A 15,429-nucleotide genomic window follows, 5' to 3' on the forward strand; every position below is an offset into this window, starting at 1 on the left:
CCCTGGCCGTGTGGACACACCTGAGTCCAGGAACGACCCAAGCTGCAGGGAACCCAGCCCAGGCACGGAGGTAATTAGGCACGTCTTCTCTGCTCCTGAAGTAATGTTTGTCTTTCAAATTCTGCCAACCAAAATGGCTTGGGCTGTGATTTACCATCACAACGTTATGTCATACTTCCTTACTGCTTTTATGACCAAGAAAGACTCCAGGCACAGTAGCCATATTATGTCCTAGCAAACTCCTGCCTAAATTAAGTCACTATTTCTGGTCCCTGTCGCTGGTCAAAAATGACATCCAAGGGTAATTGCTGTTTTAGGGGCACATTTTAAGGCAAATGCAAAAAATAATGAATGTACCTATTTTTCGGACTGAAATTTGCATCCGTCTTTTTACCCTCTCCTGGCAAACATGTTTTATGTTTATTTAAACAGTCCTTAATAAAAATGTACAGCTGCAAAGCATCTTACTACTCAATGCTTTCTGGTTAAGAAAATTGCCCATAATCACAGTTGACTTTCCTATTCGTAACAGAATGTTATTTTTCATCGAAGTGTGGCTGCCGCCCAATGTGCAAACGTTACAAACGCAGTGGGAGGCTTATCTGAGGTTGCAAGCACTTCATTCATTCATTCCTTCAGTCAGTCAACAAACTTGTTTTGTGGACTTATTAGGTGGGGTTTTAGACCTTTTGGAGTAGAGGGAAGAGCATGTGCGGAGGCGTGAGAGGGCATGGCAGGTCACTGACATGACAACAGGAACCATTGTTAGCCACAGCTGAGGTGTCATGATTGGCTGTAAAGTGTTAATGTAAATAACTTGTTACTGATAGGAGTGACTGTACCAACATTGCTGACTGATTTACTGTAGTTATAAGTTGGAATGGATTCAAGGTTATCCTTCTAGTAACAGCGTCACTTGTGCCTGCTTGTGTTTCAGTATGTTTTAATGGGAGTTAGAGAAAAGGGCCCGATTAATAGCTGGCGTGCCAAGAATTGTGTAGTCCCCAAGTACACCCATGGGAGTATGTGACACACGTGAATATCATCTGTCAGTTGTATCGCAGTTGAGAATTGGAGATGTGTGCTATCTGGGAGAGGAGAGAGATGAACCTGGGGAGGCGAGATGGGTAGGTGCAGCTTTTCAGAGCTGTAATACACACATTTTCATTTGGATTGCCCCCAAATTTTGCATAGCAGATTGTCATTGATATCACAGAGCTACTGCTCATTTGTGAGGTTCCAGTATTTTCCTTGATACAGAGATGTGATCTTAATTAAAGTGGTGACTGTCAACCCATTCTTGCAAATTTAGCTTGTCTTGGAGAACCCATAATTATACCTCTTGCAATCAACTACTTCTAGCACCGGCTGCATTGCATGTTGAGCTCCTTAGAAATGAGAAAGTGATCCCAGAGGCAGTTTCCAGGTTAGGTTTAATGGAGTGATTGTATTGGGGACCTCAGATGTCTTGGAAAACAGATGGAAATTCTCGGTAATGAGTCAAACTAGAAAAAGGAGCTTACTAGTAATGAACTTGATATGCTCTCTCTCTTAGGCATATGGAGAGCCGTTGGGGTACAGAGAAAGATGCCTATGTTGCCTTACTTTTGTGGACTTGACCAGAAAATATTAGGAATGATACATCATGTGATGTGCAAATAGAATAACTGATTGGCTTGGTGTTCTGATTGGAAGGGTACTCAAAATGTTTCCTTTTCCCTGAAAACACTCCCCCACTGGTGCTTGATTTTCTATTATTAGAAATTGTGGTGGAATCCTTTGTTTTAAAATTATGCTTTAGGGGCGTCTAGGTGGCTCAGTCCATGAAGCATCTGCCTGCGGCTCAGGTCATGATCCCGGAGTCCTGGGATCGAGCCCTGTGTCGGGTTCCCCACTCAGCAAGGAGTCTGCTTCTCCCTCTCCCCTACCCCCTCGCGTGCTCTCTCTCTCAAATAAATACATAAAATCTTTTTAAAAATTATGCTTTATTTCTATGCTTTGGGAAAAGGAGGGTAGTTCTTTTAAAAATAAGAAGCACATTCAGGAATGAACTGGAAACCTGCTAGGATTGTTGTTAAGAAAGCCAGTTGTGTGTAGATGCGACCTCAGTAATTAATCAGTGAGCATCTAGCCGCCAAATATCTGATGGGAGGGAGGAGGCCCTCTCCTTCGAGAGGGGGAAAATGACTCCCTTCTGATTGAAAAAGCACCATCCCAGACCTTCTTGCTGCTGACATGCAGATGTACATCTGGCTGTAATCTCTCACTCCCTGCTAGCTTTTGCCAAGCTGTGTGGAACAGAAATCCAGTTTCTCCCCCATGTAAAGAGACAGAGAGAAATTGAATAGTTAGATAGTTAAAATTCTGAGCACTGGCTAGGAGAAGGAACATGCCCAAAGCAATAAAAAGACTCTCACTTAAAAGCCGTGGTTGCAGAAAGATTCGAGCCGTTTAAACAACTGGCAGAGTTGATTGGGGTGAAGGGAGTAGGAGTCTCTGAGTTCTGGACAACACTTGATACTCCACAGACAAACCAAGAAATATTTAAATTGTGTTCAGTCTACTCCAGGTTGACGAGCAGGATAGAATCCATGCTTGATAAAATTTGAGGGGGTTTGTTTGCACATAGGTGTCCATGTTTCTATAAACCTGGCTCTAAATTTTATTCCACGTGGAGTTGTTTCAAATGCAGTTGTATTTATAAAGAATGAAAGCATCATTGAATGGGAAAATGTTCTGTTCTCTCTGAGCTGCCCAACTTAATGGGAGCCTATCGTTCGCTCAGAGCCGTGGCAACTTACCCAAATTGCAAGACTAGCACAGGGGAGGAAGATAACTCCCTTTGAAGTTTTGTCTTCAAAACTCCATAACCCACAGTTCATAAGTGACAGCAAATCCCACAGTGCCTCAAGCTTTGGATTAAACACTGCAGCCTTCTTTAAAAATGAAAGTGTCCCTGGGAAGGTTAACATATAAAGTTACTAGTACCTTAAGATGATGGTTCCCTAAACTGAGTATTTATCAGAAGCATCTCATGCCACACCTTTCACTTAGAGCTTTCAAAATATAGGAATGTTCAGAGAAGAATATAGCAAGCATTGTGTTCTTGCCATGCAGAGTGGAAATACACTACCATATTTATTTTGTTTTCCATTTTTTAAAGATTTATTTATTTATTTGAGAGAGAGAGAGTCTTTAAGCAGACTCTGTGCTGAATGTGGAGCCTAATGCGGGGCTCGATCCCACTGGCCCTGAGATCATGCCCTGAGCGGAAACCAAGAGTCGGGCGCTTAACCGACTGAGCCACCCAGGCGCCCCTGTCTTCCAATTTTTTTTTTTAATAAAAAGAGTAAAATACTTAAGGAAAAGTTGAAGTTCCCTTTATCTCCCACTTCCTGTCAACCCATTCTCAGCATTATTTCCTGAGATCTGTCCATGTAGGTCATCTCACTGCTGAACAGCAACCTCCTAGTACAACCATGACACACTTAATTTACTCATTCCCCAGTTGATGGATATTTAGGTTGTTTCCAATTTTTTTACTAATAGTCCTACCAGTGGTCTACGTGTTCCCATGACACCATACCACTGGTAACTTTTGAGTTTTAATTTTTGCCAGTCTGACAAGTATTTCCTTGAATACTAGTGAGGTTGAGCATCTTTTCATACATTTGTAGATCATTCTAGTTCCTTCTGTTTGTTTCCTGTTGGTATTCTTTGCTCATTTTTCTTTTGGGTTGGTTGCCTTTTCAAAATGTATTTATTGTGTATCTTTTGGATACGGTTTCTTTTTCAATTTTGTGTGTGGCAAATGTCTTCTCCCACTGTATGGCTTGTTTTTAACTTTATAGTGTCATTTTTTTTCCATAGACATTTTAATATTTAAAGCAGTCACATTTATCAGTCTTTTCTATTAAAATTTGTGAGTATGTATGCATGTGTGATTAATAAATTCTTCCTTACTCCAAGATCATAAAGGTATTCTATATTTGCATCAAAATGTTATAAAATTTTGTTGATCTCGGGGTCATGAGTTCGAGCCCCACATTGAGTGTAGAGGTTACTTAAATAAATAAACTAAAAAAAATAACATTTAGATCTTTAATTCATTTTGAATTAATTCTTAGGTGGGATTTGAAGACATTATCTAATTTTATCTTTTCTCACATGGGTAATTTTAGTATTTATTGAATAGTCTATATCATATCTTTCATGATTTATATATTTTTTAAAGAGTTTATTTTTTTTTTTGAGAGAGAGAGCACACAATGAGCAGGGGTGGGGAGGGGCAGAGAGAGAGGGAGAAGCAAACTCCCCGCTGAGCAGGGAGCCCGATGCCAGGCTCGATCCCAGGACCCTGGGATCATGACCTGAGCTGAAAGCACATGCTTAACAGACTTAGCCACCCAGGCACCCCTCTTCCATGTTTTATAATCAATGTCTGTCGTATGCCTACTTCCCACAGATCTATAGGAGTTATTTTTAGGCTCTTTTTCTATTCCACTGATCTATTTATCCATCTGCCAATATCACACTGTTTTAATTGCTATAACGTGATAAGTCTTGATAATCTGCCCTCCATTGCTCTTCTTCAAAATTGTTTTGTCTATTCTTGGTGCCTTACTCTTCAGCATAAACTTTAGGATCAGCTTGTTAAGATCCATTAAAAATCCTGTTGCAATTTTGATTGAACCTGAATTAAATTTATAGATCAATTTGAAGAGAATTGACATCTTGATGTTGAGTCTTCTCATACATGATCACTGTATATCTCTGCTTTTTGAGATTACCTTTTTGGAAAGCTTTTATTTCAGTGTAATTATGGATTCACGGGAAGATGGAAATGTAGTACAGAGACATCCCCTGTACTGTTCACCCATTTTCTCATAGTGGTTACATTTTGGTTTTTTTTACACAACTTTATTGAGGAACAATTGATATACGGAGAGCTGGACATAGTTAATGTGTACAATTTGATGAGTTTGAAGATATGCATATACCTGTGGAACTACCACCACAATCAGGTGATAAGTATATCCATTACCTCTCAAAGTTTCATCCTGCCCCTTTTTGTGGTTGTTGTTTGTTGTTTTATGGCAAGAAACTTCACATGAGAGCTACCCCTTAACAAATTTTTAAGTGTAAAATGCTAAATTATTGACTATAGGCACAATGTTGTACTGCAGACTTCTAGAACTTATTTGTCTTGCCTAACTGAAACTTTATATCAGCAATTACGTCTTATATAACTAGAGTACAGTGTCAAAACCAGGGATTTGACACTGGCACAATGTTTGTGTATAGTTCTAAGCCTTTTTATCATGTGTACATTTGTATAGACACCATTGCAATCAAGATACAGAACTAGACTATCACCACAAAGATATCCCTCATGCTACCCCTTTATAGTTACACCCACCCTGTCTCTAACCCGCAGAAACCACTAATTTGTTCATCTCTACAACTTTGTCATTTTAAGAATGTTTTATAAATGGAATCATGCAGGGGTGCCTGGGTGGCTCAGTTGGTTAAACATTTGCTTTCAGCTCAGGTCATGATCCCAGGGTCCTTGTCCCTCTCCCTCTGCTGGTCTCCCTGCTTGTGCTCTCTCTCTCTGTCAAATAAATAAATAAAATCTTTTTTAAAAAAATAAAAAATAAATGGAATCATACAGTATGTGACCTTTTGAGAGTGTCTTTTTTTTAGTCATCATAATTCCCTAGATATTCATCCAAGTTGTTATGTGTATCAATAGTTTTCTCCTTTTTATGGCTGAACATGAGTCCATGGTATGGACGTAGCACAGTTTTTTGAACCATTCACCTGTTGAGTGACATTTTGGACATCTCCATTTTTGATGTTTTCTGTTTGTTCTATCTTTTGTTTTCTGTTTTTATTTTTTTAATCTTCCTGTGGGTTACTTGAGCGTTTTTTAGAATTTCATTTTATCTATAGGTTTCCAAGAGTATCTCATTGTATAGCGATACTATACAGTATCTCCTGGTAGAGAGATACTATACTATACGAAGATATTATACTAACTGATGTTATTATAGCATCAGCTAGTAGAGCAAAATGTGAAAACTTTGCCTTCCTTTATGTCCCTTTACCTCCTCCCCAGTTTATAATTGTCTTAATATTTCCTCTACAGGTGCACCTGGGTGGCTCAGTTGGTTAAGAGTCTGACTTCAGCTCAGGTCATGATCTCAGGGTCCTGGGATTGAGCTCCGAGTCAGGCTCTGTGCTCAGCGGGGAGTCTGCTTCTCCCTCTCCCTCTGCCCCTGCCCCTGCTCATGCTCTCTATTTATTTATAAATAAATAAAATCTTTTAAAAATATTTCCTCCACATATATTGATAAACATATTAGACAATGTTTATTTTTTTATTCAACCAGCAAACAATTTAGAAAACTCAAGAGAAGAAGGAAAGCCTAATGTATTTACCCTTATTTTTTGCTCTTTGCTCCTCTTTACTTCCTGATGTTCTAAGAGCCTTTTTTTTTTTTTTTTTTTTAGCCTTTCTTTATTTTTGGAGAACTTCCTTTAGCCATTCTTTAAGTGTTGGTGTACTAGTGACAAATTCTTTTAATTTTCCTTCATCTGAGAATGTCTTGATTTCCCTTTCATTTCTAAAGGATACTTTTGCTGGACAGAGAAGTCTGTGTTGGTGCTTCTTTTCTTTCATCACTTGAAAAACATTATGCCACTTTCTTGTGACCTCCACAGGTTCTGATGAGAAACCCACTGTCATTGGAATTGTTTTTCCTTGATAGGTAAAGGTATCATTTCTCTGCAACTCTTTCAGGATTTTTTCTTTGTTTTTAGTTTTCAGAAATTTGACTGTGTAGCTCAGCCTGGATTTCTTTGGGTTTATCCTCTTTGGGATCCACTACCCTTCTTGAATCTGTAGGTTTATGTCTTTTGCCAAATTGAGAAATTTTCAGCCAGTATTTCTTTGACTACTTTTTCAGCCCTGTTTTCTTTCTCTTCTCCTTCTGGGATTCTGATGCCATGAGTACTATATCTTTTGATACGATCCCATATGTTCCTAAGGCTCTGTTCATATTTTTTTGGTCTACTTTCGCTCTGTTGTTCATCCTGAGTAATTTCCATTTTTTTATCTTCAAGTTTACTACTACTTTTTTTTGTCTCGTCCATTCTGCTATTGAGCCCATCCATTGAGTTTCTGGTTTTTGGGGGTTTTTTTTAGCCCATCATTGAGTTTTTTATTTTGGTTATTTTTCTTTCTCAGTTCTGAAATTTCCATTTGGTTCTTCTTTATATCTTCTATTTCTTTGCTAAGGGTGTTTTACCCTTTGTTTTTATATTTGTAATTACTGGCTCAAACATTTTTATGATGGCTGCTTTAAAATCTTTGTTGGGTAATTCTAACACCTGTGTCATCTGTTTTGGCATCCACTGATTATTTTTCTCATTCATGTTGAAATCTTCCTGGTTCTTGACAATGATTTTGATATTTTGATATTTTGGGTATATATTGTTATCGGGCATATATTGTTGAAATCTTCGGTTTTTTCAGGCCTTCTCTGACAATGCTCCAGTGGAGGAAGAAGAGGTATAGCCTCATTACTGCCAGCTGGAGGTGGAAGTGTAGGCTCCCCACATAGTTACCACTTTCACCATGTGAGGAGGGACCTTGTTACAGTCCTGGCTGCCCATTCAGCCCCTCTCTGACAACACCCCAGGTGGGTGGTTGAGGTACCTCTTTACAGTCTAGGGAGGGTGAAGTCCAGGCTCTCCACTCTGCCTTTGCTGGCATAAGCCAGAGTGGGATCACATTTTTTCCCCCTCTGTGTATTTAGCTGGAGTAGAGAACAGTTATTGTTAAAAGTTTTCTGTCTAAAAAAAAAAGTTTTCTGCCCTACTGCATTGCTCCTTTCCTGGTACTTTGGCTAGAGAGAGGAGGCTTTTGTTGGGACTTTTTTGGTCTGTCCTTGTTGGTGTTTTGGGGTTGCCAGTTTCTTCAGCACCCAGTCTGGGATAGATGAGGCCAGAAGAAAACAGAAGGAACTTACTGACATGTCTCCTCAGTTCCCAAGGTCCTTGGGCAGTCTGAGTCTTCTCTCCACCTATCAGAGTCTTCTGATGTTTGTTTTCTACGTAACATGAAGTTTTTACCTATACTTAGTGGGACAAATAGGGAAAAGCGCTTCTACATCATCTTGTCCTGCAACTGGAAGTACAAGGTCATCTTTTATGACTTCCAAAATGTTTCATAAAGGTCTTACACAAAGTTTGTGTATATGTATTTCTAGATCCTTGCTAAGAATATATATTTTGATTGGTATCATTCCTTTTTTAAAAATTACATATCCTGATTGGTTGTTTCTGGTATATTGAAATGATACTGATTTTTCATATTACTATATCCAGCACCCTTGTTGAATACTCTCAGTTTTTTTTTTTTTAAAGATTTTATTTATTTATTTGAGAGAGAGAGAATGAGAGATAGAGAACACGAGAGGGAAGAGGGTCAGAGGGAGAAGCAGACTCCCTGCCGAGCAGGGAGCCCGATGTGGGACTCGATCCCGGGACTCCAGGATCATGACCTGAGCCGAAGGCAGTCGCTTAACCAACTGAGCCACCCAGGCGCCCGAATACTCTCAGTTTTAATGACTTGTAAATCCTATTGTATTTTATATGTCGGCAACTATATCATCTGCAAGTATGATCATTTTCTCTTTCTTTCCAATCCTTATATATCTTATTTCTTTTTCATATACTATTGTGTTTGCTGGGTCTTCGATCACAGTGTCAAATGCAAGCAGTAATGACAGGCATCCTCATCTTCTTTTTTCTGAGTTTTCAAGTAAATGCTTGTATTCTTTTATCATAAAGTATGATTCTCTTTTTTAAAGATTTATTTATTTTTGAGAGAGAGCGAGCGAGTGGGGGCAGGGCGGCAAAGGGAGAGGCGGAGAGAATCCCGAGTAGACTCCCTACTGAGTACAGAGCCCAACACAGGGCCGCATCTCATGACCCTGAGATCATGACCTGAACTGAAATCAAGAGTCAGATGCTCAACAGTCTGAGCCACCCAGGTGCCACATTAAGTATGATTATTGTAGATCTTTGGCTACTGTGTAAAGGAAGGACTGTAGAAGGGCAACAGGGGAAACTGAAAGACGAGTTAGGAGGTTAATGCAGTAGCCTGGGTGAGAGGCTGGAGTGACCTGGATTAATATGGTAGCAAATGAATGTAGCAAATATAGAGAGAAAGGGACATATTTGAACTATATTTTGGAGATAGACTTGAAAACATTTGAAAGGGGGCTGAGGGTAAAGAAAAGTGGAGAAATCAGATTGATGCCTTGTTTGGGGCCCAGATAACTGCATGGATGGCGATGCCATCTTCTGAAGTATAGAACACCGAGGTAGGAATATATTTTGGGGACAAAATTAAGGGTTTTCTTTGGGTTACATTAAATTTGAGATTCAATGATAGACATACAAGTGGATATTCTAAAAAGACCATTGGATAAGAGTCTAGAGCTCAAGAGGAGATATCAAAATTGTAGATATAAATAGCATATAGATACCGTTTAAAGCCATGGGATTGTATGAGATAATCTAGGGTGTAGTAAAGCTAGAAAAGAGGGCTAAGGACTTTAACATTTAGTGGTTAAGCAGAGAAAGGGAAGGTAGCAAAAGAGACAGAAGAAACAGCCAGCAAGATAGGAGTAAAACTAGGAATTTATCCTAGTAAGATGATTGAACAAACATGTAGAGATATACATGTACAAGTATACTCATCACACTATTTTTTATAATAACAGAAATTGGAAATAAATGTCTTTAGGGAGATGATTAAATAAATTGTGGTGTACATATACTCTAGAATATACTAGGCAGACATTAAAAGGATGACATAAATCAATACTTACTGACGTATAGGGAGGTATACAACACATTATTCCACGCGAGAGCATGTTACAAAATAGCATATGTAGTTATGTGCCCATTAATGTAAAATTGTATGTGTGAATGTGTTTGTATGTGTGTGTAAATAGGGCCATGTGCGTAGTTTTGTTTTTCTACTTTGTTTATTGATCATCCCGTGTGTCTAAAACAGTGTTTTAGCACGTAGCAGGCACTAATACATGTTTTTTTTGAAAGAATGAGTGAACAAATGAATATTGAAAAATGCTCCCCAAAATGTTCCAAGTGGTTATCTCTAGGTCTTGTGATTAAGGGTATTTTATTTTCCTTTCTTTTACATTTTGTTTGGATTCTTTTACAATGAGCATACATTCTTTTTATCAGGAAGAAAATTCTTTTAATTTTTGAAACTACCTCCACCCTTGTTAGTTACCTATGACCTCGAAGTACCCCTGTTTGGCTGAATTCAGAGCAAAGCAGTGGCTTTGCCATTGTAAAGCCATATTTGGGCAGGAAGATCAGAATGATAGCAGAGAGATATGTTGGCTCTTGGAGAGCTGGAGGCAGGAAAAGTGAACTAGGAGGTGAAGACTGACAGGAGCCACAGGGAAGGAAGACTTGAGCCTTTCAGGAAAGAAAAGAGCAAAGCTGGGTTTTGCAGAGCAGAGCAGCATAGCACACGAAGCTGGGAATCCCTTGCAAAACCTGGCCTGGGGGGAAAGGAGCCTGTGGAACCAGAGAGCACAGTGAGTTTTGCAATCTAAATTCTTGACTCACAATTGTGGATGGATATAGGAGTTGATAAAAAAGCCACACTGTGGTTCCAAGATTGTGCTGCTTGGTATAGAAATGCCTCATTCCCTTTGGTGGTGGCAGTGGAAAATGACGAAAGCCTTGTGTTTGAAGAAGTCCTTGGTTCTCTATTTCTTCTGAGGCTACAGGAGAAGCAAGTTGGATTATGTTCCTTGAATAACTGATTGGACCTGCTTTGGAATTCCACGTGTGTGTGTTTGCCCAACCATGCTCTGTCCTCCCCTCCATTCCCCCACGTTAGCCTCTTGCTCCCCATCACCAGAACACACCTAGATTTCTCCAACATGGAAGCTTAATCTCCTGCTAGCATTTCTCCTGTACTGTATTATGCTAAGTGAGTGCTCATTTCCTTCCTGGCCTTGAGTTACAAAATGCTCTCTTCTGTTGCCCAAGTCTTGGAAAGTGCAGGCTCCAGGAAAAGGGTGGTGGTAGAGATAGTGTTGCCAGATAAAATACAGCATGCCCAGTTAAGTCTGAATTTCAGATAACCAATGAATTTCCAGGATAAGTATATCCCAGATAGTACATGGGACAGACTTATGCCAAAAAATTACTCATCCTTTATCTGTAATTCATTTTTTTTTTTTTTGCAAAATCTGGCAACCCTAGGTAGAGAAAAAACTCATCTTGTGATACATGCATTTTCCCAGTGCTTTTCATCCAAAATTTACCAGATGTTTCTTAGATGGATTTTCAATTTACAAAAGGGGAAATAACTAACTTATTACATCAAAATTAGACTGCAAATTAATACTGGAGCTGAAATTTTAAGTTTTCAACTTCTCCAACACATGATTTAATTCAGTGATCTCTACATCAGTAATTTATTGGCTAGAAGGAAGCAGGAATAGAGTTATCAGAAAGGCGCATATTCCCGTGAAAAGCAAAATTTGAAAAGAATTTAGAGGCAATGACTCTTAAGATTTTTATTTCCTTTGGACTGTGGGTATGACTATGTTTAGTCTCTAAGGTAGTGTTTCTCAAAGTGTGGTCCCTGGACCACCTCCATCACAATCACCTGGGAAGCAGTCTGTAAAGACAGGCAGCAAGTAAAGCTAATTGATCCTGTCAAGGATTGAGCCTATGGTGTTTCCCTCACTGGCACCACAATCACTTCCTCCTTCATCTCCAGAGCTGTTATTTCATTCCACTAATAGCTTTTATCTGGAGGATGTCAATGACAGAGGGTTTGTGAGTTACTTTTAAGGTTTTATTTTTTTCCATTGGACATTACAAAAGCGAAATTGTGAAAAGGCAAAATTGAAGATGGATTTGACACCTCCCTGACACACCCTTGGATTAAGGAATCCAAAATAACTGTTAATTGTATGAGATGAGATGATCGTCCTGGCCTATATTAAATCACCAAATTTAATTTGATCTTGGAAGCTGAAGAAATCTCTATCACCTTCATCTTGCCTTGGTACCTAGCCATTCTATAAAATTGACTCCCTATGTCTCCTGGGCCTCCCTCCAAGAGAACTAATCATATCTTAATAATTGGTCTAGAATCACGGTGTAATTGCTCCAGGTCGGTATTGTACTCTGTCAGGTTGGAGAGCAGAAATTATTATCACGAATTAAAAAGAATGAGGTCAAGAGGTACAACTTGACTCTCAAAGCATCCCTAGGACATATGTATAACCAGACTGACTTTTTAAATTAAGGAATTACAATTATTCTCTGGTACAGCAAAGCAAAGCAAATGTGTTCCGTCAATCTGTCATTTCACATTTATAGCAAACAGTCTCACATTTGGTCAATTCCTTAATCACATGCTTATAAAAATAACAGAAATAGTTCAGTAACTCACCCCATGCTACTAAAATGCAAGTAACCCAAGATGGCTTGGCTGTGTTGTTCTCATCTCTTTTTTATCACCAGGGACTCGACTCTTCTTAGTTAGCCTTTATGTGCTGCCAGTTGATACTTGCCTAAATATTTCCTTCATACTCAGAACATTATAGTTCCTTTTTCAGGCTTCAAATATTTCCACCTAATTCTAGAAATACGTGAGGTACGCCTGAAACGCTGACAGCTGTAGCTCAGACCCAAAATAGTCAGGCCCACTCTAGAAGACACATTGAGCAAACAGAACCAGGAGTTTGAAGGTGACAGCTGAACAGGCATCAATAGGAAACTGCCAGGTGCTCAGTTGATCCAGCTAGGGATGGGAACAGACAGATTCTATTTCTAGAAATAGTACAGAGGATGCCAACAAGTCATGGGATATACGTGATAGTGCAGATCTTCACTTCCATTTTGTGGGTAGCTTGAGAGGATGTCTCAGTAACCTTAAACTTGCTGTGAAAATGAACATGTCTAATGAATAATCTTTGACATTGACTCATTCAACTCCTATTATTTTCAAGTGACTTTGTTAGGCACTTTGAAGGAATATAAAAAAGTTTAGGACACAGTCTCTACTCACATGGCGTTTTCACACCAGTTGGGGAATCAAGACAAATATGGGAAAGTCCTGTCTTATGAGGGGTTAGGTTCCTGGTGCAAAACATAATAATTTATAGACAAAATACCCCTCAAAAGTCCTTTGAAAGGGGCTACACTGAAGACAGAAATACCATTTTTTAGTAAGTCCAACACAGGTTTGTTTTTATTATTTCCTCCAACATTATACCAGATCACTCTTAAGTTGAGAACCAAGCCAGTTGGCTCTCATTTAGGGGCCATGTTGAATTTGTAAAGCACATACATTTAAGCATGAGACTCACTAGTGAGAGGCTCACAGGAACGAGCACCATGTGAAGGAACAGCAGATTCACATTTCCCAGTTTAAGTTAACTCCAGGGCAAAGCAAAATGGAATGATGGTTAGAATTACCCACCTGATTTCAATTGCGTTCTCCCTCTCTCTTTCTCCTTCTCTCCCTCTCTCCTTCTCCCCACCCTCTCCAAGCTTCTAAATATAGATGGATTCATATAAGAATGGTTTGCTTATATTGTACCTCTCTATGCCCATGTACCCAGGTAAGAGAGGGCATGAGAAGGTAAGCTTCACCACTTTCTGAACCCCACCAAGCATCCAGTCCCTCATCCATAAAATGAAGATAACAATTGCATCTTCTGACAGGATCATTCTGCCAATCAAATGCAATGCTCACAAAATGTTTCACCTAGTACCTAGTAACATAAAAGCCTTAATAGTGCTTAACGTGTGTGTGTGTGTGTGTGTGTGTGTGTGATTGCTTTTATTTTTTCAGCTCTATTGTATAATTGACAAGTAAAATCATAAGATATTTATTTATTTATTTTAGAAAGAGAGAGAGCAGGGGTCGGGGGAGGGATGGAGGGAGAGGGAGAGAATCTCAAGCAGACTCGACGCTGAGTGCGGAGCTCAATGCAGGTCTCCATCTCACGACCCTGAGATAATGACCTGAGCCGAAACCAAGAGTCAGACGCTTAACTGACTGAGCCACCCAGGGGCCCCAAATTGTAAGATATTTAAAGTATACATCACAGTGATTTGATATATATATACAGTATGAAAGGATTCCCATCATCTAGTTATTCAACACATCTATCACCTCAGATATTCATCTTTTTTGGTAGAACATTTAAGTTCTACTCTTGTAGCCAATTTCAATTATATGGTACATTGTTATCAACTATAGTCACTATGTTTTACATTACCTCCTCAGCCCTTATTCATCTTACGGCTGAAACTTGATATAACTTTTTACTAACCTCTCCCTATTTCTCCCACTGCCCCCAGCTCCTGATAACTACTTTTCTACTTTCTGTTTCTAAGAGTTTGACTTTCTTTTTTAAGATTCCACATATAAGTGATACCGTGCAGTATTTGTCTTTATTTGGCTTATTTCACCTAACGTAATGCCCTCAAGGTCCATCCATGTTGTCACAAATGGTAGGATTTTTCTCCTTTCTCATGGATGAATAATATCCTATTGTGTGTATCACATTACATTCTTTATATACATATATCATATATATATATATGATATATGTATATAAAGAAAATGTGATTATATATATTTTTCTTTATTCATTCATCCACCAGTGGATACTTAGGCTGTCTTCATATCTTGGCTATTGTGAATAATGCTGCAATGAACATGGGAGTACAGATATCTCTTTGATATCCTGTTTTTATTTCCTTTAACTATATGCCCAGAAGTGGGATTGCTGGGTCATATGGTAGTTCTGTTCTTTGCTTTATATCCTTGCCAACACTTGTTATCTCATCTTTTTGATAATAGCTATTCTAACAGGTGTGAGGTGATATCTGATTATGGTTTTGATTTGCATTTCCCTGATGGTTAGTGATGTTGAGCACCTTTTCATGTACCTATTGGGCCATTTGTATGTCTTCTTTGGGAAAATGTCTATTCAGTTGCTCTGCCTGTTTTTTAAGTCAGATTGGTTGGGCGCCTGGGTGGCTCAGTTGGTTAAGCGACTGCCTTCGGCTCAGGTCATGATCCTGGAGTCCCGGGATGGAGTCCCGCATCGGGCTCCCTGCTCAGCGGGGAGTCTGCTTCTCCCTCTGGCCCTCCCCTCTCTCATTCTCTCTCTCTCTCAAATAAATAAATAAAAATCTTTAAAAAAATAAATCAGATTGTTTTTTTTGCTATAGAGTTGTATGGGTTCTCTTTATATATTGGTTATTAACCCTTATCAGATATGATTTACAAAATTTTTCCCTCATTCAGTAGGTTGCATTTTCATGTTGTTGATGGTT

At 39.1% G+C, this 15,429-nt stretch overlaps 1 protein-coding gene across 3 annotated transcripts in view; it reads left to right on the forward strand.

Moving 5' to 3' along the window:
• PABIR2 (PABIR family member 2) overlaps positions 1-15,429 on the forward strand; it is a 205,132-nt gene that overhangs the window by 75,640 nt on the left and 114,063 nt on the right. The window lies entirely within an intron of this gene.

The sequence above is a fragment of the Eumetopias jubatus genome, unplaced genomic scaffold (assembly GCF_037043125.1).
Source record: "Eumetopias jubatus isolate StellerSeaLion01/CBP00866 unplaced genomic scaffold, mEumJub1_p1.0 scaffold_11, whole genome shotgun sequence".
Taxonomy (NCBI): domain Eukaryota; kingdom Metazoa; phylum Chordata; class Mammalia; order Carnivora; family Otariidae; genus Eumetopias; species Eumetopias jubatus.